This window comes from Meriones unguiculatus, chromosome 3 (assembly GCF_030254825.1).
Source record: "Meriones unguiculatus strain TT.TT164.6M chromosome 3, Bangor_MerUng_6.1, whole genome shotgun sequence".
Classification (NCBI taxonomy): domain Eukaryota; kingdom Metazoa; phylum Chordata; class Mammalia; order Rodentia; family Muridae; genus Meriones; species Meriones unguiculatus.
Window position 1 is genome coordinate 132,567,090 of NC_083351.1, and position 23,165 is coordinate 132,590,254.

At 46.0% G+C, this 23,165-nt stretch overlaps 1 long non-coding RNA gene across 1 annotated transcript in view; it reads right to left on the bottom strand.

Annotated features, from left to right (window-relative positions):
• Positions 1–280: 280 nt before the first annotated feature.
• Positions 281–23,165, bottom strand: part of LOC132652795 (uncharacterized) — a 145,414-nt gene continuing 122,529 nt past the window's right edge. The window contains exon 3 of the long non-coding RNA XR_009590353.1: positions 281–461. This is a non-coding gene — a long non-coding RNA (uncharacterized LOC132652795). The remainder of the gene's footprint in view (positions 462–23,165) is intronic.

Sequence of the window (23,165 nt, forward strand, 5' to 3'; positions counted from 1 at the left end):
GAAGCCCAGAGTCTGGGACCCTTTGCTCAACCATTAACTCAGCAGCCAGGGTGCCATGGTGCTCATTAACGTTCTTTACGTCGGCCATATTAAACCCTTAATTAACAAGGAGGATATTTTAATGTCAATGCTTTGCAACTTTCCAAAGAAAGATGCCAATGTAATCAACTTGATCTCTTGACCACAGCTTCTAAGGCTCTAGGGAGAATCACTCCCCTTCTGCTCAAGCCTGTGGCTTACCTCTGGGCTTGGTCCCATTCCGGAATGGAGCTTGCAAGCCTGGCCCCCAGGAGAGTGCCTGAGAGTAGAATCCATCACCTGGTCCTCTGCAGTTCAGTTTGTATTGTCATCCCAGGCAGCGGAGAAAAGCTCCAGTGATCCACATTGGTGTTCAAATGAGCATAGGGTGGGAAGAGGGGAGGACTGTCTGTACAGTTCCTTTGGGCCAGGCTCAGCCTTACCTTGAAAACAAAACAACAACAACAAGGGTGCTAAATAAGCAAGAAAAGGGGAAACTGGAAACGAAAACCACAGGGGAAGTTTTGTTTTTGTTTTTGCTTTTTACAAAAGACAAGATGCTACATTTGTATCACTCATGTGAACTTCCTGGCCCCAACACAGGTACATAGCCTGCAGGAGATGTTAATACGTCCCAAGCTGCCCTGGTATCCCTCACGGAGGGGCTCCTGCAAAAGTCCAGGGCCACCACTGGCCTGGTCACAGGATAGCATAGCTCTTCCTTTAATGTGGGCACATTGGGGTCCACCCCTTGGTTTTAATTGTAGTTTTAATTGTTACCCTCACTGGCCCTGCCTCTGACTCGGTTTGTCATCTTCCCGTTATGTCCCCAGACGAGCAGTGAGCTGGAGCTTTGGGGCCTCTGAGTTCCTGCCCCTGCTCCATCTGACCCGGAACTGCAACCACCGCTTACGCAGTCATCTTGACCTGCCTCACTGCTGAACCATATGCCCATTAGGGCATAACATCTCATGATCTTTTAGCAACAGTTGGCAGGCTGATGTGTTGAGGGAAAATTTAGACACCGCATAAAATACATGGCATCAAATGCAAGAAATGTTTTCAAAGAAATTGCCGTCTCTCCCCGTGTCCCCTAAGACCGCAGCTTCCGTGATGTTTCTGAGCTAAATTTAGAGATTGTGTACGTTCTCTTCTTGTGTTCACATTAACTGCAAGGCAGACGGGAGTGCCAACACCCACTCCTACACCCTCCAACCCTTACCCCACCCACCCCTACTCCCACTCACCCCTACCCCCACTTGCTCCTCAGGCCACAGCAGAAAAGCATTAGAAAGGAGTAGATCAAGGCTCAGAGTCTGGAATCTTAAAAATGAGATTCAGATGTGTCTATAAATCTGACAAGGAGACCTTTAAGCTGGTGTGGGCAAAACATGCCTGGAATTTGGTCTGTGACCTCACCTGGCCATTTGCTTCATTAACTCTGCTGCTCTGGGGCACGTACGGGTCTGGGGTCAGCTGGCATGTTTTCATCCCCCTTCAGTGAGTGACGTTGTTTGCTGGCCTTGGGGCTGCAGAACCTCCCGCTCAAGTGTCACGGCTCAGACTTGAGAAGAGGCAGGAAAGGGAGCTGAAGGAATCACCAGTTTGATCTCTAGAGACAAATTCCTTGTTGTGACTTCTATTGGTGGCAGGAGGTGGGGTGGACAAGAACCCTCCTTTCTGGAATGCTGCCCATGCATCTGGTCCTTCTTCTGCCCCCTTGTTCTACCCGGACCTATCCAGCCAGAGTTCACGAGGTACCTAGGAGTGACACAAAGAGAGGCCTCATGCAAGAAGCAGCGGGATTTTAGAGCCCAGTCATTCTAGAGCCGATGCCAGGGTCTGCCCCTCACCCTCTGAGTCAGCTTGCACAATTTAGCCTTCCTGGGCCCTGTCAGTCTCATCTGTAAAGTGGTAACAGCAATATATTTGTGTGTCCCAACTGCCAAGAGGAACAAATATAGTCAGTCATGTATGCCAAGTGCCTTGCAAATGTGTCTTTTATTAATACCCTAACTCGGGTCCTCACACCTCAGAAATTGTGCACCCTGAAGCAGATGTAAGGGAGACCTTAGAGACACCATCCTTAGCACCAGCAGTGAGGAACAGTGGTGCTGGGGACTGAACCCAGATCCTTGCTAAGCAGCGAGTGCCCTTAGCCCTGAGGCATCTCTCATCATCATTTTAAAGGATGTTCTCCCATCCTGTGTAGCAAATACCTTTACTGTACAACAGTGTAGTGTGTCATGCCAGTGGCTGCCTCAGAGAGAGCTGTGTGCCAAGGTCTCTTGGCTACCCAGAATCAGAGTGACCCACGCCACCTGCTTTTGCAGCAGGACACTCTTAGACGTTTGCAGAATGGTGCATTTCTCTAAATGCGCTCAGATAGGATGCACAGCTTGTAAATCACCCACTGTTGGCAGGAACTGCATCCTCTTCTGGAGTCCCTGGACCACTACTTCATGACCTGTTGCTTTTTTAGACAGGGTCCGGGTTTTGCAGAATATATTTTAATGCTATAGGTTGAGAGTCCTCATCCCAAGGTGTGGAACTGAAATGCTTCAAAATTCAAAACATTTTCAAGCACTGACATGATGTCATACTAGAATATGAACAAAACCATTAAAAGCATTGAATAAACTTACTCCAGGCTTTGTGTGTTGAGTGGATGTGAAACACAGATGGACTTCATGGGGAGACTTGGGTTTCTTCTCTAAGATAGCTGCTGTTGGTTCAAGATTTAATAAATAAATAAATAAATCCTCTACAATCAGAATTTTTTTTCTTCCCTTGGGCAAGGCACTCACCAGTTCGCCTCTCCATCCACCTCTATCTGGACCCTGCCGGCAACTGAACATCCATCACCTCCAGGTATTTACAGAACAGTTGATAGCTAGAAAAGTTCACGTTCCCCACTGCGGCTACTGCTCACATAAGCATAGCTGCTAACATGTTAAGTCCTTACTCAGAGGCTGTCCCATCCTGGAAGCCATTCTCCCCCATCCTCTTCACTTTCCCCAGTGGCTCACCAGGCAGTGATGTCCCCATTCAGCCAGTCAGGAGTGGGGCCACACATTGACACCAAGACAGCAATTTCAGAGTCAGCTCCCCTACCCCCCACAAATAGTCTCTCCCTGACTGCAGGTCAAAAGCCAGACAAGAGGTGATGTCTCCATGTTGAACCCGCTTCACACACACACACACACACACACACACACACACCTGGGGTGGTGAGCCAGGTGTGGTGATGGCTGTGGCTTTAGACTGTGGTCCCCTTTCCTACTGTTATAAACAGTAGGAAAGCTTTTTCATGCAGCACTGCCCCAGTCCACAGCACACAAGAGTCTTCATAACCTTCCTCACCATACCTCCCACTACAGCACCTTAATTCCCCCTGGGCAAGAGAAATGTCAAGGGCCATAAAAGCTGGTGCCAATGGCATAATTTGGCCATCTTTAAGAGGTTTCCTAAACAGGCACAAATTAGGAAATGGAAGTCTCCAAAAAAGCGTTCTAAGTCCTTCCCAAAGCTTCCTATGTATTCACTCTATAGGTGAATCCCACCACCACCAAAGAGTGGGTCCTGCCCCTGTGTCCCAGGATGAACATGGTCTCCTCCAAGGAATCCCCTATGCCGGGAAGCCTGAGCCAAGTTCAGAAAATGCTACATGTGGTCTGAAGATCTCTCAGTCAAGACCATCCCCCATTCACCATGCTCCACAGGCAGAATTTGGACTGCAGTCATGCTTGACAGTTTTAAAGTGTTTTGCAAGATGTGTCAGAATCTTTCTGGGGTTTCCTTTTCCAATAAACCCTCCAGCTTTGACTCCTCTGTGTCCGAGCCAGCTCAGCTCCAAGTTTGTTCCCTTCCATGGGAATGTTAGAACGGAGAAGAGGAGGTGTAAGGGTCTCTCTGCCCACAGCTGTCTCTAATCTTAGATATCCAGTCTCCATGTCTCTGAAGCTGAAAACCCAGCATTCACATCTGTGACTCTGGACCATGTTGGCCGATTTCAGCATTTCAGATTTTCCACCTGGCAGGAATGGTAGGCTATCTGAAAGTTGCTGTAGCCTGGCTCTGCCACCCAAACATCCTTTGGTGATAATATGCTGTGATTGAATCTTTCCATGGGTTAAAAGCTTACATTTTGTGGTACATTTACACAATGGAATACTACCTAGCAATTAAAAAAAAAGGAAATCATAAAATTTGCAGGCAAATGGTGGGAACTAGAAAAGATCATCCTGAGTGAGATATGGCAGAAGCAGAAAGACACACAAGGTCTTATACTCACTCATAAGTGGATATTAAACATATAATACAGGATAAACATACTAAAATCTGCACACCTAAAGAAGCTAATCAAGAAGGAGGACTCTGGGTAAGATGCTCAATCCTCATTCAGAGGGGCAAAGAAGATGGACTTCAGAAGAGGAAAACAAGGAACAGGACAGGAGCCTGCCACAGAGGGACTCTGAAAGACTCTACCCTGCAGAGTATCAAAGCAGATGCTGAGACCAATAGCCAAATTTTGGGCAGAGTGCAGGGAATCTAATGAAAGAAGGGGGAGATAGAAAGACCTGGAAGTAACAGGAGATCCATAAGGAGAGCAACAGAACCAAAAAATCTGGACACAGGGTTGTTCTCTGAGATTGATACTCTAATCATAGACCATTCATGGAGATAACCTAGAAAGAACTCCTGCACAGATGTAAACCATGGCAGCTCAGTCTCCAAGTGGGTTCCCTAGTAATGGGAACAGGGACTGTCTCTGACATGAACTCAGTAGCTGGCTCTTTGATCACCTCCCCCTCAGGGGATGCAGCCTTACCAGGCCAAAGAAGAAGACAATGCAGCCAGTCCTGATGAGACCTGATAGACTAGGATCAGATGGAAGGGGAGGAGGATCTCCCCTATCAGTGAACTGTGGGAGGGGTATGGGTGGAGAAGAGAGAGTGAGGGTGAGATTGGGAGGGGAAGAGGGAGGGAGCTACAGGTGGGATACAAAGGGAATAAACTCTAATTAATAAAAATAAAAATTATAATAATAATTTTAATTCTCGTAAAGTAATTTTATATTCTCTTCTTATCATTCAGGTGTGGAACTGGTGTTTGTTTGTTTGTTTGTTTTCAAGACAAGGTTTCTCTGTATAGCCTTGGCTGTCCTGGACTCACTTTGGAAACCAAGCTGGCATCAAACTCACAGAGATCCACCTGCCTCTGCCTCTCTGAGTGCTGGGATTCCAGGGGTATACCACCATACCTGGCTCAAGTGTAGAACGCAGAAAGTTCTCTGTCTCGACAAATTCTTTCAGTGAGTTAAGCAAAATCATCCATCTCTAAGGAGATTGTATAAAAACTTGAGTGTTGAGTGGTAAAATACAAGTCAGTAGGAAATCCTGGCATAGTGTTATGTTGTTAGTCTGGTTCCCATTGACATGAAAAATCATTTGAAATAACTGAATTAAAAGAAGAAACTACGTATTTGGGCTCATGGTTTCCTAAGAGTCTGCCCACTTTGCCGGTGTTGTTCCTTTTGGGTCTGTGAAAGGTGGAACATGATGGAGTCAGTCTGTAGAGCATGAAGTAAGGCATGATGGAGTCGGTCTGCAGAGCATGAAGTAAGGCATGATGGAGTCAGTCTGTAGAGCATGAAGTAAGGCATGATGGAGTCGGTCTGCAGAGCATGCGGCAGGGCTAAGTTGCTTACCTCATGGTATCCATGAAGCACAGAAAATGGATAGTGAAGCTAGGGTCGCAATATCCCCTTTGAGGGCCTACCCCATGACCTAATTTCCTTCCACCAGCTCCCAGTAGCCCTGCCGGCTGGGGAGCAAGCCTTTAACACATGAGCTTTGGGGAAAACTTGAGATCTAAGCAGTCTCAGATACAAACATCACCTTGCTTTGCTGCCAGACTGATTGTTCAGAGAGTGCAGCCTGTTGTTGCAATAGAAATCCTCTCAGAAATGGTGATTATGGCTTTAAACTTTTCTTTCTCTCCTCAAACACTTGAGGCATAAGACACACGCTCCAGTCACTGGTGCCAACTCAGGCTTGTTCCTAATGGGGGTGAGGAGCTGCCCATAATCATACCCTGTCAAGAACACAATGTAACCCTTAAAACCTCCATGAAACCAGGTGAACCCGCCATTATCCCTCCCAGCTCTTCTCCCCTGCCTTTTTGTGTACAAAAAAATACTCACTGCTCCCAAAGCACTCTAAAACTAAGAGACTGTGAGGCATCTCTAACTCTGAACAGATTCTTTAAATGAATCCAACCATGCTGCCTTTACCATGAAGGGCTGCAAAAAGCTCTGTGTGGGAATGTAATTCATCAGGTTCATCCTGTTGTGATGCACAGTCATATTATGGTTTGCATGTGATACCAAACCTAGCACAATTTATACTTACAAAGCTAGTATAACAGCTTTCACTAAAAAGAAATGTTTTGTTTTGTTTTAGTTTTCACTACCACCTTTGAATTTTGTTCCCTCACATGCACACCATGTGTATTAAATTTTCCATGTAACCTATTAGAAAAAGATGTGTGAGATATTTATTCAGACTATTTTCTTGGTGACCCATAAACACAATAAATATAAATGGCCTAGATTTAAAACATAACAATCTAGCCTCTGAAATTATATATCACCTTAATGCTGTTGATCAGAAGATCTTGAAAATAAGTTATTCAGCTTCCCATCCTTACCTTGGCACAATATAGAAAAAAAGAAAAGCAAATAACTTTTGATTTAAACATAATCCTCATGTTTGTTCATTCATAGCTGCCAAGAGTATAATATAGTCAGAAGAGCCTTGAATGTGAACCACTGAAGTCAGTCAACTGATCAAGTTCGCAGATATTTTATCAAATTAGCATAGCTTTGGGCTGCCCATTGTCTGTGTGTTTAGGGCTTCATACTCAAGGAGGAGGCAGGAGACAATGCACTTGTCATTGAGAGGAGAATCGGTTCTATATGTATAAACATACATACGCACTCACTCAAACACTCACTCGCACATTCATGTACACTCACAAATATACACATTCATACTCACACAGCCACATAGTCTCTCTCATACTCGTACATACACTCACACATTCAAACACACTCACGCCCTCACATATTCACACATATGCACATTCACACATACATGCATGCACACACACACTTGCACATGCTCACACGCACACACTAATTCACACACAGAGACACACATGCACACCTATTTTGTGCCTGCCCTTCAGATAAGCAAAATCAAATATTGATGCCAAGAAGTAGGGCAACAACAATCCGCTGTTGCTTAAGCCATTCATACACAGGACTACACTTAGCCGATATATCGAAAAAGCACTTTAACTGGAATCCAAGTGCCCAAAGGAAGAATTTAGGTCAAAGGAACCAGTTTTCTACCTTTTCAAAAATGTGAGCCACAAATATTTTTAATTGTGAATCAAGAATCTAAACAAACCTCCAAGGAGTTCCTGTTCTCCGATTTTTCTAGATTAAAAACAAACAAACAAACAAAACATGTATCAAAACAGGCTTACAAACCTGCTCAGACAACAGAGGTGAATGTGCGTATGCTGAGTTTGACCCGAGTTTGATCCCTGGATCCCAACAGATGGCAGAAGAGAAGGAAAGGAGATTCCCAAGGGTTGTCCTCTGATCTCACATGCACATTAGCACATGCATGTGCATGCATAGACACATTTACAATAAATTAGTGCACAAATATTAAAACTAAGAATGGCAAAGAAAAGAAGCTGAAAACTTCCCTACTTTGCTTTCTGTTGCTGTGGTAAATTGCATAATCAAAAAGTAACTTTGGGTGAAGGGGGTTTATTTTAATTTTCATGTCATAGTATCTCATCAAGGGACGCCAGGTTCGGCACTTAAAGCCAGAACTGAAGCAGAGACCATGAGAAATGCTTTGCTTTCTGTCTCATGTTCAATACCTCTCTTAGACAGCTCAGGCTCACCTGCTCAGGATGGATTTACCCGCAATGAGCTGGGTTTTCCTACACCAATTATCAATTAAGAAATCTTTCTCTGTGTGTCTTTCTCTCTCTGTCTCTGTCTCCGTCTCCCTCTCTCTCTCTCTCTCTCTCTCTCTCACACACACACACACACACACACGCCGATCTGATGGAGACAATTCCTCAAGAGAAGTGTTTCTTTTCCCTGGTGTGTCAAGGTGACAATGAAAACTAATTATTGACAAAGCATTGTTAGCATCTGCAACGAAAAGAAATGGGTAGTGGACTGAAAATGAAGGACTCTGACACAAGTGCTGAAGGAGATGGATAGCAGGCTGGGGTGAGAGTCTCTGCATGTTCACACAATCATACATATAGGCACACATACATATCCACACATACAGATTCACACATGTGTACAATACACACCTCACCTCCTGGCAAAACTGTCCTAATTTTTTCCATGGTACCCCATTGCCCCAGCTTAGTATTGGCCTAGTTATATGGATTTATCTGATTTCATCTTCTTCAACCCCATTTCCCTGATTCTCACACATTCACAATGATATTTCCACAACCTCACCTCTCAGAGGGAGATGAGAGCATCTAGTTCTGGCCAACCACAAAGCACCCAGGACTGCCCTCTTTCCCAGGTGTCCCCTTGGTCAGGCCAGTGACTGCTGAGGGTCTGGGGGGCCCCTTTGCTCACTGAGTGCACTTGGGTTCACACTTTCACTTCTTCCATCTTCTTATAGCTCCATCACCAGGACACAGCACCGTGAGAAACCAGGCTGCACACACGCAAGGGACGTTCCTGTCCCAAATGAGCTGTGGCGAGTCAGCAGTGGGCTGACATTCAGGAGCATTAAGATGTTAGGATTCCTTCCACCAGCTTCCTTTCCTATTTGTGAAGTCCAAAGCACTGTTGCTGGCTCAGCAGGAAAGCAGCAGGACCCTCCACCACCACACTGGGCACCCGTGCTCTAAGTCCTCCACACTGAAGGGGACACTGGCAAGGCCAGGCACCAGCCGCGTCCCTCAAATGTTTCTGTCACACCTTATTCCCTGAGGGTGTGCTCAAACTCTGAATGAGGAACCATGCTCCAGTATCTAGAATGTGGGTTCAGAAACAAGGAAGCAGAATCAGCTATTCAAGTCAGAACATAGATTCAACCCTCCTCCCCACCAAAACAAAACCCTCTCCTGCCCCCAGGAACACATGGGAATACATGAGCATTATCCAAGGGAAAGGAAACAGTATTATTTAAAGACAAACCTCTTTAGCTGGAAGTAGCTCACTGTTAACCGCTTGTGTGAGAAAGCTGTCATCCATGCACACTTTGCAATTAGCATACAATTAATATATAATTATAATTAAATTCCTGTAATATTAAATTAAAGGCTAGTATTAAATGTTGCCATTAATCATTTTAATGATGTTTCAAAGGCTCTTCAAAGGCATGCATGATGTACTAAATACCACTCACTGAGATGGAAATGGTGAAATTTTAAGTATCCTAATTATTTCTTTTATTAAAAAATGTGTGGGCCTGGAGAGCTGGCTCAGCAGCTAAGACACTGTCTGCTCTTTCAGATAACCAAGATTCAGTTCCCAGCACCCACATGGCTGCCCACAACTGTCTGTAACTTCTGCTCTAGGGGATACAATGTCCCTTCCACCCTCCCCCAGCTTTTGACATGCATAAAGGGCACTTACTTATTCACAGGCACACATATACACATTAAAATAAAATAATATATTGTTTAAATTGTGTCTGTGTGTGTGCATGGTACATGCATACATGTGGTGCACACTCAAAGCGTGGAGGCCAAAAGAGGACATCCTGCAAATCTACTGTCATTCATATATATGTGTATATATGTATACATATATGTGTACACATTATATGTGATATATATATATATATATATATATATATATATATATATACATACACACACACACACACACAGTTCGAATTTAATTTGGGAGTCAGGTCACAGTTGTACATCCCTGTTAGAAAACTTGATGATACAAAGTTTCCCTCTCTGCTCTAGACGAGTAAAGGGGAGCTAGCTGCAGAGAAAACCTTGGGTTTAAATTTGAGGCACCACGGCAGACTCCTTGAGAATTAGCTGGTATGGCAGGTTCCTTGTTTCCAAAACTCTCTGAGACTGTTTCCTCATCTCTAGAGGGATGCTCCTGAACTCCTCTGTGGCCAGCAGGAACAGTGCTCAGCCCAGACCCCTCAGAGCCCTCGCTGTATGAATGCCAGTCCTGTCGTTCCATTCCCCGTGCTGCCATCTTCTGAGCTCACACCTCCTTCTCTCACTTGCTGTATTTACAACTCATGCCTTTTCATCACTTGTCACCAAATTAAACCCTTCACAGGCTTTGGCTTTCTTGGGTGTCTTTTTTTTTTAAGACTCTTCTCCAACCTCTTTGAAGAGATCAAACCCTCTGTACCAACCTCACTCAGAACCGTTACTGCCGCTATGTGGACACCAGCCAATCAAAATGCAGGCTCATCAGAATGGATATGGTGTCAGTATTCTGAGACAGCCTGAGAGGTGGGAATTAAAAATGCTACCATATAGGTGGGAAGGAAAGTCCTGAGAACATTGTCCCTGAGGCTTTAAGGCCCAGAACACAGGGCAAGGGACACCCAGAACACTAGGAAAGATGTTCTTTCAGGCCTGAATAACTTAAAATGATAGTTTAGCCATTCTCACACTTTTACAACCTGGCCTCATTTCACTGGTGTCTTGGTTCACCGATGGTGTGTTTAAGAAGAGGGTGGCTTCCCTAGTGGAATGCCTTGTATCAACTGGGAGGGGCACAGATAGGACACGAGAATCACTGTCGGATAAGCTTTCCATAGCATGGCAGTCTCTGTGTCTCTGTGACAGTCTCTCCCAATATGGTGGAAGCAGAAGCCACAGCCCCCTGAAGACTTGGGTTTGGAGTTCCACGGTGTCCTTTCAATGCAGTCTCCTGCTTCAAGCAACAGTCAGGACCAGATTGACTGTGTGGAGCAATTACACACATGGAGAAAAGGGAGGGAGGGTGGCCACTGAGGACACTATCCACCACAACTGGTGACACGTCAGAGTGTTCTAACACAACAAAACTGTGCTTTGGGGCTGAATATCGGCTGAGCGAATTTGCCCCTTTAGGCTACTAGTGCAGTTTTACATCTGCTTGTGACTTATCTGAGGTGTCCTCTTGGCTGCCTGCTGTCCAACCCATGCCCGCCACACCGTGGCATCCAGTAAGCACTGACTGAAGAAATGAATGCCCGCCCTCCAAGCAGCGGTTACACAAATTGCAGAAGCCCCGGACTGTTTCAGGAACGAAGCAAATTTCCTTCTGTGTGCTGAAAAAAATTTGATAAAAGATTTTTGAAGAATAGGAAAATGGGAGTCGAGATTCTCACTGGCAGAAAGACCAGTGTGACTTGAAGGCACAAGGATGCAGACGTAAGCACCGAGCATGGGTTGTCTGTGGGAGGCAGAGGAAGCAGGGTGAGCGGAAATGAGAAAGGTGAATTCTTAGTGTGGGTCTCCCCATCTCCCCCAAGTTACAGATGTTCTTAGCATCAGATTCCTACGAACGATAAAGATCAATAACAGATGCCACCCACCAAGACTCAGGGAGACACCTCCCAGGAAACCTCTCCAGAGGCAAAAGTGAGTGTGCTCTTCCCAGTCAGGAATGTGTGCGTGAGGTAAAGGGTGGAGTGGGGAGGCAGCAGGGAGGGGGGAAACGGGAGAAAACAGAGTGAGAAAACTTAAGTTTCCCCTCAGGCCTGCCAAGCTCTGATGACTAGCCAGAGTAAGGAGCCACCCTGTACCAAACCACCTCACACATTTGCTGAGGACACAGCCAGCTTCAGCTCTGGACTCCCCAATACACTTAATTGTGCCACACTCTGCCTTGTTATTGGATATGACAACCCTGTGTTCCAAGCTCTCCGTCTCTGTCATATTCTGTCTTCCTGTTGATCCAGCTTTGAAAACAGGAGACCTGTCATTGATTCGCGTCCTTCTCTTGCCTGCTGCCATCTACTCCTCATTTCCAACTTGCAGCGTTCCCCAAAGGTCTCTTGCCTTCCATGTCCACTCTAAGCCCACTGACTCTCCCAAGTTCAGGGCCCTCTGGAGACCACACAAGTCAGCCCCTGCCATCGCTGACCCTAGATTCTCCCCATTTTACCTCTCCTACAGAGTCTTGCTTTTCTTGTAAGCTCCAGGGGATCGGAATGTCTGCTGTAAGATTGTGTCTTCCGTATATGGCCTGGGATTTGCACCCATGAATTCTCAACAAATCGGCTTCCTAAACAAGACCTGAACAATGGCAACACCAGTTGATCTGTCAGAGTGGATGAAGAACCCTCTCAAGACCTCACCCCTCCATGAGGAGCTACAGGCAGCTAATGGCTGCTAAGAGAGGGAGACTGAGTCTTCTCCAGAGAGGAAGCTCCTAAGTGCTCATCCAATACTAGGTGCTTCTCCATAAACATGTATACACACATGCAACACTAAATGGACTCAGCAGGGAGTATTGGTATATTTATGCGTGTATATGCAACAATAATAATTGAGGAAAAGGGGGCCATGAATTTGAGAGGGAGAGAAAGGGAATATGAGAGGAGTTAGATAGAGGAAAGGAAGGGGGAAGAATATAAAGTAATATAAAATCCCTCCCCCTCAAAAAAAAAACTTTACTTAAAAGGGATTCCTAACTTTCCCTGCATGGCCATAGCAGCCTGCAGCGGCTGGCTCCCCAGGAGTCAGGGGTAGACTCAAGATGGAGATGCTGAAGGCATCCTCCTGGGCACTCATTGGTCTTAGAGCAGAGAGAGCGAAGAACACTCCCGAGGCTGAGCACTCATGCCAGTCCTTACCCACTGTCGGTTGCGACTGTGACATTTCACCCATTTCCTTCCTCACACTGCCCTGTGTTGGGGGAAAGGAGGAGTGATACCACACTCATGAGGTAAAGTTGAGCCAAGAAGTCATCTAGTTCGTGCTTAGTGGAGTATGTTTCTGTGGTTCGCTCCACGGTGAACCCACAGGGGTTGAAGGCAAATGGTGAGATCTGGGAACTGCTGGATGCTTGGAGGGGGGTTGGTGGTGGACAGTGACGAAGAAACCGTTAAAGTCATGACGGGGCTCTTAATGCTGCTTCGTAGTCTGTTGGATGATATCTAGACACATCAGAAACAAGTTTAATTTCTTGCTGGAAATAACAGAAATGGTGAATTCAGTAGCCTCAATAAAGGGAAGAAATATGTCGTGGCCTCGTGCGAAAGTCTGAAAACAGGAACCAGGTTAGATTTTCTTTCCACCTCTTCAGATTGGCTATGCTGAGACTAGCTTTCCTCACAGTGGCTGCACTGTCCTGGAAATCACATCCAAAGCTATTGGATTCAAATGTTACTATTGTTTCCAGATCAGTCTTTCAACTGAAGGAAATTATGTATACCAAGTGAAATTCATCAATATATCTGTATCCTTGGGTCAGTAATTTACATATGGAGCCCAAAAAGGTGTGACAGAGAGTTCTACCCAACTTCCTATCACAGCCACACACTCTCTCACGTAAGAAACCACACAGAAGTCATTTCAAAGCACGAAATTTCTAGATTCTCTGTAATCTTACCCCATCGTGCCCACCCTACCGTATTCCACAAGTCTCCAATACCCTCTCAACTCTTTGTTTGTTTTTCTCTGTGTATTAAGCTGGACTTGCTTTGTACCAGGCTGGCCTCAAACTCACAGGGATCTGCCTGCTTCTCCCTCCCAACCCCCATGGAACACACATGTGTGTTCTTTCCCACATCCCCCTGTCTAGTTAATGCTCCCCTTTATCTTTGGGGTACCATACTATCCAAGTTGGCAGGTATACATGAAGTTCATCTTCCATTTCTACACATCCCTATAAGATCTATAATTTTATCATACATAATATTGAGTAATACCCAATAATCAGAAACCTTCCTCCCATTTCTTATGTCTCCTAAGTTGTGTAATAAAGAAGACAACTTCTTGTGACTCTTTCCTTCTTTACAAATTTCCTTCTTAGCATATACAAACATGTTACTCTTCTATCTGAGAAGTACTTCAAAATTACTGTATAGTAGCATCGTATTTCTTAATTATTTGCCTCTCAGTTACCTACAGCATGGTTGGGGAGGGTGTCCTGGTGATATAAGAGTAAGCCCCAAACTGTCACTGAAAGACAGTTGGTGCTTCAACTGTAGACTCAAAATAAATAGAAGCCAGCCACAGGGACAGGTAGTTAAAGGTTGTTCTCCCATCTGCATAAAAAAGTGCATGATACTAGTGTTTTGTGATAAATTACCATCAGTACTTGCTTTAAGCTGGGTGTGCTGACTCATTCCTGTAACTGGAGAGGGTGATTAGCAGGAGGATTGCTATGGGTTTGAGGCCATCTTGGGCTACATAGTACATCCAGGCAAGCCCCCGGTAGAATTATGAGAAATACTCACCTTAGAAGCCTTTTAAATTCTTTCTCAGATAATAATCGCTTGTTCCTGTGTGACTGCCTGGTTTACTAGGCTACAGTAGCATCTTAGAGAATGAAGGTAAATATGCCGATGTTTTGTATAGACCCAGCCCAAGCAAGACAGCCAGCTATGCTGTTTTAACCTGCCATCTGGCCTGGACTCAAGGCCAGCACACAAAGGCACCACTTTTTACGCTGCTCAAGTGTGCTTTCATATTGACTGCAGCGGTGTGCCTGCAAAGCTGCCTTCTGTTTGCACATCGCAATCATCATCTCTCTCTCTTCTGAGCTCTCAGCCGAGAAACCTGCCGGTCGTGGCTTGCAGATCACACCGGCAAATCTCCCTCTTCTCCTCGACACCCCTCTGTGCCATCTGATAGAGAAAGCCACTCCACAACCAGTGAGGCGTTCAGGGTGCTCATCAGCACGTGCCCTTGCCTGCATTTATTTTCCTTTTGAGATGGTCAGTAGCCCTTGTCCGCAATGGAGTGTATCCGATTTACAGCTTTTCGGACTTAAGAACATTGACGTATACACAGTGTGTGTGTGTGTGTGTGTGTGTGTGTGTGTGTGTGTGTGTGTATGTTTATCTATGCCTATGTGTATCCGTGTCTTTAGGTATGTTAGGGATGTGATACAAGTCTCAGCACACAATTTGTGTGTCTTTTATATTTAGCTTTTTACACACACAGCCTGCATGTGATTTAATATGATATTTTAGTACGTCTACATGTTGACCACCGCATGACATGAGATACAGGATTTTCCACTTGTAACACCATATGAATGCTCCCAAAATTTTGGAGTTTGGAATCTTTGAGTTAGGGGTGTGTAATCTCTGGTTACTAAAAGGCATGAAGGTAGGCCGACTCCGCAGATTTTGTAGTCTAGTGTAGAAGACAGAATACTGCAGCACTGAGGCTACTCGGACAACACTTTCTCAGAAGGCCAACGGTGCGCCTTCACACTGCGTGGCTTAGCACCAAGGCAGTTTCTGTCAATTCAATCATGTTCTGGACCAACATGCTACCGGTTGGAGTTCCCCACAGTGCTGGGTTCACCTGAGAAGAGCAAGCCACGCTCCAGAGGTTCTACCTCTAGGAGGCTCAACAGGTAGCAGGTTTAACACATGTGGTATCTATTTCCCACTGGCTTGAGCTGCACTTCTGCCTGGACGGAAAGCGCTGAATTAATTAGAACAGCTTACGCCTTGGGAGGAACTGCTACCCACACTGGAGCAGCTAGAAACAAAGGCACGGAACTTATCCTCCTTTTAGCTTCCTCACTCAAGAGCTCCCCGGCCCGATTCACTTCTGAAAATAATTAGCTGCTTCCAGAACCTACGTCACAATATAAGTCACAGCCAGAGCTAGATCCCACCCAGCCCCGGGCTCAAGGTCCACCCTTAGGATGCCTGGCAGGAAGGGATAAGTATTCCTCAGGAGCGCTGGAGACTACTCCAAGTGGATTTTATAGGTTCAAAAGCCCAGAGAAAGACTAGGCTGTTGTAAAAAGCCTATAGAAAAGACTGTCTCCAGTTTTCTCTCTTCAAGCATTACTCAAGCCTTTGATTTATTTCTCATCAGTCAGCAGCAAGGCTCTGAGCAGCAGCTGGAAACCAGAGCATGGCAATGACTGAGAACTGAAACTCGGTAATATGGGTAGCCCAGACACCACACACTTGGTGGCTGACCACTCCCAGCTTACGGAAGAGACTATCTCAAACCTGATAATACAACCTGGGTCGATGTCACGGGTATCCTGGGAATAAATCATGTGGATGCCTATGTCTGAACACCCACCGAAACAGAAAGAACTGTCCATGACATGTGGCCAGGGAAATGGCTATTTCACCACTATCACTAGCATCCCTGTGTGGTGGTAGGGCTTTATAGACCATTGTGATACCTCCACAGTAGGAAGAAATGTGACTTAGTAGAAGAATGGCAGCCTCTTCAGGCAGGCAGAAATGTGGAGGAGCCTCCCCAGGAGTCCCTTACCTGAGTGACACTTGGGTTCACACTAAAAGCTGCACCCAGGGGGGTGGCATGGATGAGAGCAGACATGGCCTCTGCCCTTGTGGCGCTTATAACCCAGCAGAGACTAGAATATACGTGGCTCACTTATCAGTGTGGCTCCTGGGCCACTGAGAGAAGAGCAGCTACTGTGAGCTCTCTGACTCCAGGGTAGGAATCACCAGCCAGGGAAGGGTTTGGGAGGTGAACTGGATGGAGGAGGAGCTACGCAGACCTGTGAATCCCTGAGGAAGCAGAAGAGAGGAAAGAGTGACGGCCCTCCATGGAATGCTGAGAAAGCCTGGGGAGAGGAGACTGGAGGGGAAAGGCAGCTGGTTCAGCCTCTTGCTGAGCAATACAGAGAATGGAAGTCTTACTTTGAAAACAGCATGAAATCGAGGATTAATTCTTTTTTGTTTGTTTTGTTTTTGTTTTATTAATTCTATGTAGAAGATTTTTTAATTTTATTTTATCTTTTTACCAAGAATACATGAATCCAATGAATCCACACATCTAAGGCACTTGTGAGAGAAACCGCCATGAAAGTCTCCTTGCTGTCATTAAGGTTACAGGATATGTGGGATGCTTCCGGGTCCTGACCAGAGCCTGATGCAGGGAGATGGCTATGAGGGCAGAGAGAATCCGGATACACAAGACAAAATGTAACAAGCTGTGTAGTCAGGAGGATTTCCTGATGAACAGGGGCAGAGGGATGGATAGCCCCCAGATTTCTGTCAGATACTTCATCTTTCTGTAGTAACTGACTCATCCTGAAGGGGACTAAACCAAAACAAACCAGAACAAGCTAGATCCCGAGGACAGCCAAGCCTGGTGCTCCTGCTAAGACCCCTTCACCACCATTGATCTTATGTCCTCAGAGCTCAGTAACCTTGGGAAGACCTCAGATTCCTCGCTGACCTAACTGAATTAGAGACTTCATTATAGCAGCAGCATCGAAATAACCGCCTGCGCAGAGCTGGGCTCCTGAAAACCCAAGGAGGAGTCGGCTATTCATGCTGACTCAAGTGGCAAGGAAAACCTTCCCTGCCATGGACTCCCTTTGTAAACTTCCTATGTTTTGTAAGCTTTGTAAACTCTCAAAGCAGGAAAGTAGCCAGCACACATACCCCCCCCCCAAGGAGCTTCAGCAGCCAGACCCCACCCTCCCAGACTTCACCTCTAGACTTCTCTGAAGGACCTAATGCTAATTTCCTAATGGCTGTAACTGCCATTCCCAGCCCCAAACTGCCAGAAAAATCCCACCAATCCCTGAGGGGAGAAACCCACCAATCCCTGAGGGGAGAAACCCACCAATCCCTGAGCTCCCCCAAGCTTGAAATCCTCACCTTGGAAAGCTCTGCCCCCTAAGAAATCCTACATACATCCTTCCTGCTGCTCAGTTCCCAGGAGCAGAGGCAGTCACCCCTCAATTCATCCCCCGAATAAATCTCTTTTATGAGATTTGCTGCCTGCTGTGACTGTCTCATCAGAAGAAGCCAAGAAGAGACGAAGTGAAGAAGTGGAGCCAGGACAAGGCTCCGGAGCGTCTTACATCAGCTGGGGATTCCCTCTGCTGGGAGCTGCAAAGCTGACTGGGAGGAGGGTTGAATGGAGCTGTTACACTGTAGCACACTGTAGCACACCAGCCTAAGCAGGACAGCCTTCCTCAGGGCTTCAATGCCTCTGCTGAGGAGGCCTCCTCTCAGAGCTGTGTGGCTCCTGGGCTCTGTGTCTCAGGATACTCTTCCACTGGGACACTGTCCCACCTCAGAGCTGTGTAGTTCCTGGGTTCCCCAGTCCCAGTATCCCTTTCCATCGGAGCAGGAATGCCAACAGTAGATGCACCTAGCAGCAGGGACAGTGAAACCCAATGGGCCTGCACAGAAAGGGAAGACTGAGCAAGTATCATATGTGGTTGGGTACCACACCAGCCCTATAACATAAGAATGGAAATCTAGTGAGTATATGTAATTTTGTATCCAAGCTAGAGTTTTTATGTCCTAGGGATTTTGACTCAAGTCCTCATGGTTGCAGACCATACTTGTAATCGAAGCATTGCAGGACAGAAACCAGGTGCTCTCTGTCAGCCTAGCCTAAAAGAAATGGCAAGGTGCCAGCTCAGTGAGAGACTGTAATATCAAGAACATGAGGCAGTGTTGGAGGAAAATGCTTTTCATACTGCTCTAGCTTCCATGAGTGTGTGCACAGACTTGGACACTCACATACAAATACACACACACAAGTCAGAACTAATGAGAATCTGCAAGGCCAGAGCATACATGTTCAAACATGTGTTTATTAATAATATACATGTAGTGATTGAAATTAAAAGGGCAATAGAATGTACAACAGTTTCGGTTTGTTTGTTTTTAACAACAGTAAAAGAGCAGTAAAAATAAATCAGATGAACCATGTGTAGAACCAACACTGGAAACATGAGACTTAGGAAGAAATTAGAGGTTCAGACACCTTGTGTGGACATTGACTGGAGCACACAGCTAAGGTGCCGATTCGCATCCCAGTGAGATTATTTTTGGAATCTTATGAAAGAAGTGGGAGATAGTAAGACCTGGAGAAGACAAGAGTTCCACAAGGACAGCGACAGATCCTAAAAGTCTGGGAACAGGGGTCTTTTCTGAAACTGATACTCCAGCCAAGGACCACTCATGGAGATGGCCTGGAACCTCTGCACAGAGGTAGCCTATGGCAGTTCAGTATCCAAGTGGCCTCTATAGTAATGGGGACAGGGACTGTCTCTGACATGAACTGATTGGCCTGCCCTTTGATCACCTCCCCCTGAGGGGGGAGCAGCCTTACCAGGCCATAGAAGAAGACAATTCAGTCACTCCTGATGAGACCTGATAGACCAGGGTCAGAGGGAAGGGGAGGAGGACCTCCCTTTTCAGTGGACTGGGGGAGGGACACAGGTGGGGAAGAAAAAGGGTGAGATTGGGAGGAGAGGAAGGAGGAAGGTACAGGGGGGATACAAAGTGAATAAACTGTAATTAATAAAAATAAAAATAATAAGTACATGAAATGCAAAGGGAACAGAAATGGCTAAAATGAAGAATGAAGTGGGAGGAGCCAGCCTGCCAGATTCCAAAGCTTCCTTGGTGGAGAGACAGGCACAAATCAGTGGAATAGAATCAAGAAAGTAAACAGACACAAACTGATGTAACTTTTGACATCACTGCAAAAATTGCTCAAAATAAAGAGAATCTTACCAATTCATGGGGCTGGTATAACCGGTCATGCATAAACGAAACAAAATTGACCTCCATTAAGTGCCAATCTAATATAAAGCTTACTTCAAAGTGCATAATGGAATCAAATATAAAATCATAACATTAAAAGCTTTGGGGGAAAAATCTTAAATACCAAAAGTCTAATGTATGAAAGGAAAAATGAATAATTGAACTTCACCGGATGTGGTGGCACACACCTTTACTCCCAGCACTCAGGAAGCAGAGGTAGGTGGATCTCTATGAGCTCAAGGCCAGCCAGGTCTACAGAGCAATTCTAGGACAACTAGGGCTACACTGAGAAACCCTGTCTTGAAAAACCAATAATGATGATGATGATAATAAATCAAAAATTTTAAAGCTTTGATCATGTGACAAACACCGATATCAGAATGAAAAGTCAAGCTATGTGGTATGAGAAGATAAATCGGACTGAGGGTTAGCACACAGAAAGTACAAAGATTCCAACCAGCCATGGTTCCTTAGTCCAAATAGCTTACATCCCATACAATTCCACTTACTTAAATGATGAAATGAAAAAAAACAGAGGAGTGATTAGCAAACCCCTGGAGATAATTCAGGGAAAGGAGAGCAAGGGGGACGAGGTGGGTTTATTAAAGAGTAGCGTGAAGAACTCCACGATGAACACAGCCTACCCTTGGTGCTGTCTCTACCAAGTTTAGGATCTTGGCTGCAACTCTGTTTTACAGTTTGTAAGACCTGTTGAGTGTGAGAAGTGAAACCAAGGACACTGAGATATCTCTAACAACTGCATGGACTCTCCAAGTTTCTCAAAGCACGGTTCCATTTTTTTTAATTTTATTTTACTTTAAGTTATGATGTTCATTGGTTAGCTGATCACCTAGAATGTGTAGGACACAGCATAGAACTAGAGAGACCGACCCAACCAGCAACACTCGGAGAAAGGGGCAGGAGGAGAGGGAGGGATTCTGGCTTTTAAAAATATATGTAATATCTGAGCTGGTGACTGACCATCTGTGGCCCTCACCCCACCCTCCTCAGAGGGGACATGGGGCTTCAGAGAACTCAACCCCCAGCCTGCGAGGCTTCATCCCTCACGCTCTCCCCATAGCCTTTCCTATCTCTGTTTGCTTATGAGAGACAGCTTTGTAACCAATGAGAACGTAACTCAAAAAGCAAATTGGTCTTTCCCTGGCACCTCCCAATTTCCTGTCAGCATGTGGCATGGCATCTGGACCTGCAGGACCTTGATTCATCAGATGTTGAATCACGTGTTTCCAGAAACTTCTACCTCCCCCCCCACACACACACACACACTTGCCAAACCCGTGCCCAGCTCCCAGTCCTGCAGGCCTTTTCATTCTGTGCAGTGGAGGGAAGGGGGACACAATTCCCAGGGTTAAGAGCTGGCAGTGAGACAGACAGAAGCCCAGCTACCACCACCAGGGATGGCCATTCAGAGCTGCATGTAGGTCTCCTTTGTGCCAGTGGGTGAGGCTTCCCACCCTTGGTTCCGGTGACTTGGAATGCCCAGGGCCTAAACTTAATTAACTTCTCCAAGCCGGGACTTTTCCATCCCAGCCTGCATCCTGCTTCGTGGGGCGGCAGGACCACGAAGGGCTCGCTGCACAAACAGGAGGCCAGGGACCTTCGTGGCCGCATCAGCAAGTACAACAGGGCCAGTAGCATCCTCATTAAACTCTGATTAGCAAGTGGCCTTGGTCCAGGCCAGCACAGAGCTGAATGAGATTTCTTTCTTTCTTCTCCTTTTTTTGCCGACAGTTGATCAGATGTAGGCAATTAAGAACCCCCACACCTCCAGCCCTTGTTTTTTTTTTTTTTTTTGAAGCAGGGAGCTCATACCAGCCAAGCCATAAAGACGCCATTGTCTCTAAGAACAATATTCCCCACTAATCTCACTTCTGGCAATTTACTTTTTCTTCCCAAGCAGATTTAGAAACTTAAAAAAAAAAAAAAATCTTTGAAAGAGTCCGGGGGAGGAATACTCCATAATATCTAATCCTATGGCAAAGTGGGAGTTTTCGTGTTCCATCAGCTTTTCTTTGAATGGGCACTGGATAAATAAATGTCTACTGCCTGGCCACACTGAGGCGGAGACCGTGAGGATCCAATTATGCATATGGAGCCTTGCGCTTTCTGGTTTGCAAATCAAACACAAAGAGGGCAGTGCCAGAGGGCCTTACACCGGGGCCTCACTGCAAACTCACACACCCGCCAGGTGAGAACCCTGTTGTTAAGTGTTTAAAAGCAATTACTGCCCTTCTTTAATTTTCTACTGCTAATTAGGCTCCCGAATCCAGTCCAACCTGGTCCGCTTCAGATTGTGTGCTGGCGTGGGGGTGAGGCCACGGGGTGTAGTGGAGCTTGCAAGTGGGGGTGGTGAGCAGCAGGGGAGGGCCAGGATTTCTAAGAACCCAAAAAATTTTCAGCCTAAGGGCCAAAAGTTTGACAGGCATACACTGAGAAGTTGTTTTCGCCCTTACAGAGAGAAAAGGTGGGGAGGGGAAGAAAACAAAGGTGAAGGAAGAAAACTGGGGGTGGATCGGGAAGAAAGGCGGCATCAGAAACTTGAGAAAACAACAGCAAAGTTGTTGAAAAGGAAGGGGAAAGCTGAGCAGGGCTCCTCTGTAGCTGTTCATTTGCATACTCAGCCACTGCAATCCTGTTAATGAGCCCAGCACCTCTAAGGGCCTGTGCCCCTGAGAGTGAGGAGTTTCTCTGAAAAGACAAAACTCCAAAGGCTCTGGAAAGCAGCTAACCAGAAAGCTACACTTCCCATCATGCTCTAGAGGGACCTAAGAAAGAACTGCCAACAGCTCCAGCCTTGTGGGCCTAAGCTGGTGGTTGGGCCAGGCAAGCTGCTACTTAGTGCATGTCAGTGACATAAGTGTTGTGCTCTGTCCCCTGGAGAGTCAGGCAGACAATCCTGTGCACCTCTTTTTTGAGCAAAAGATTTTTCAACTGTTGAGTTACTCAGAATTAAGATGCTATGTGTGCACTCAGAGGAGAGTTTGGGGTTCACTGTTGAGATTGACGAGGTTCAAAGTCTGTGGTGCTGGGTTACAGTAAGAAAAACCTGGTCCCAGAGGGAAGCACAGTGAAGTAACTGAGCAAGGAGAGCTCCGTCACTGGCGTCTAGGGTTTGCAAAGAGCAGGAAGGAAACCTCTGGACCTTTAGACACAGAAAACACAAGTTTCGTCTCCTTGGATGCAGAGTACATCTTTTTTCTTCAGCGGAGAGTCCTGCTTCTTAGGCTGTTGGGTTTGGAGTCATGTGGACCTCAGTTCAGATCCGGGCCTCAGTTCTCCCCAGCTGCTGAAATTCCTGATACCTGTGCTGTCAAGCTCCTTCACACTATTAAATAAAATAAC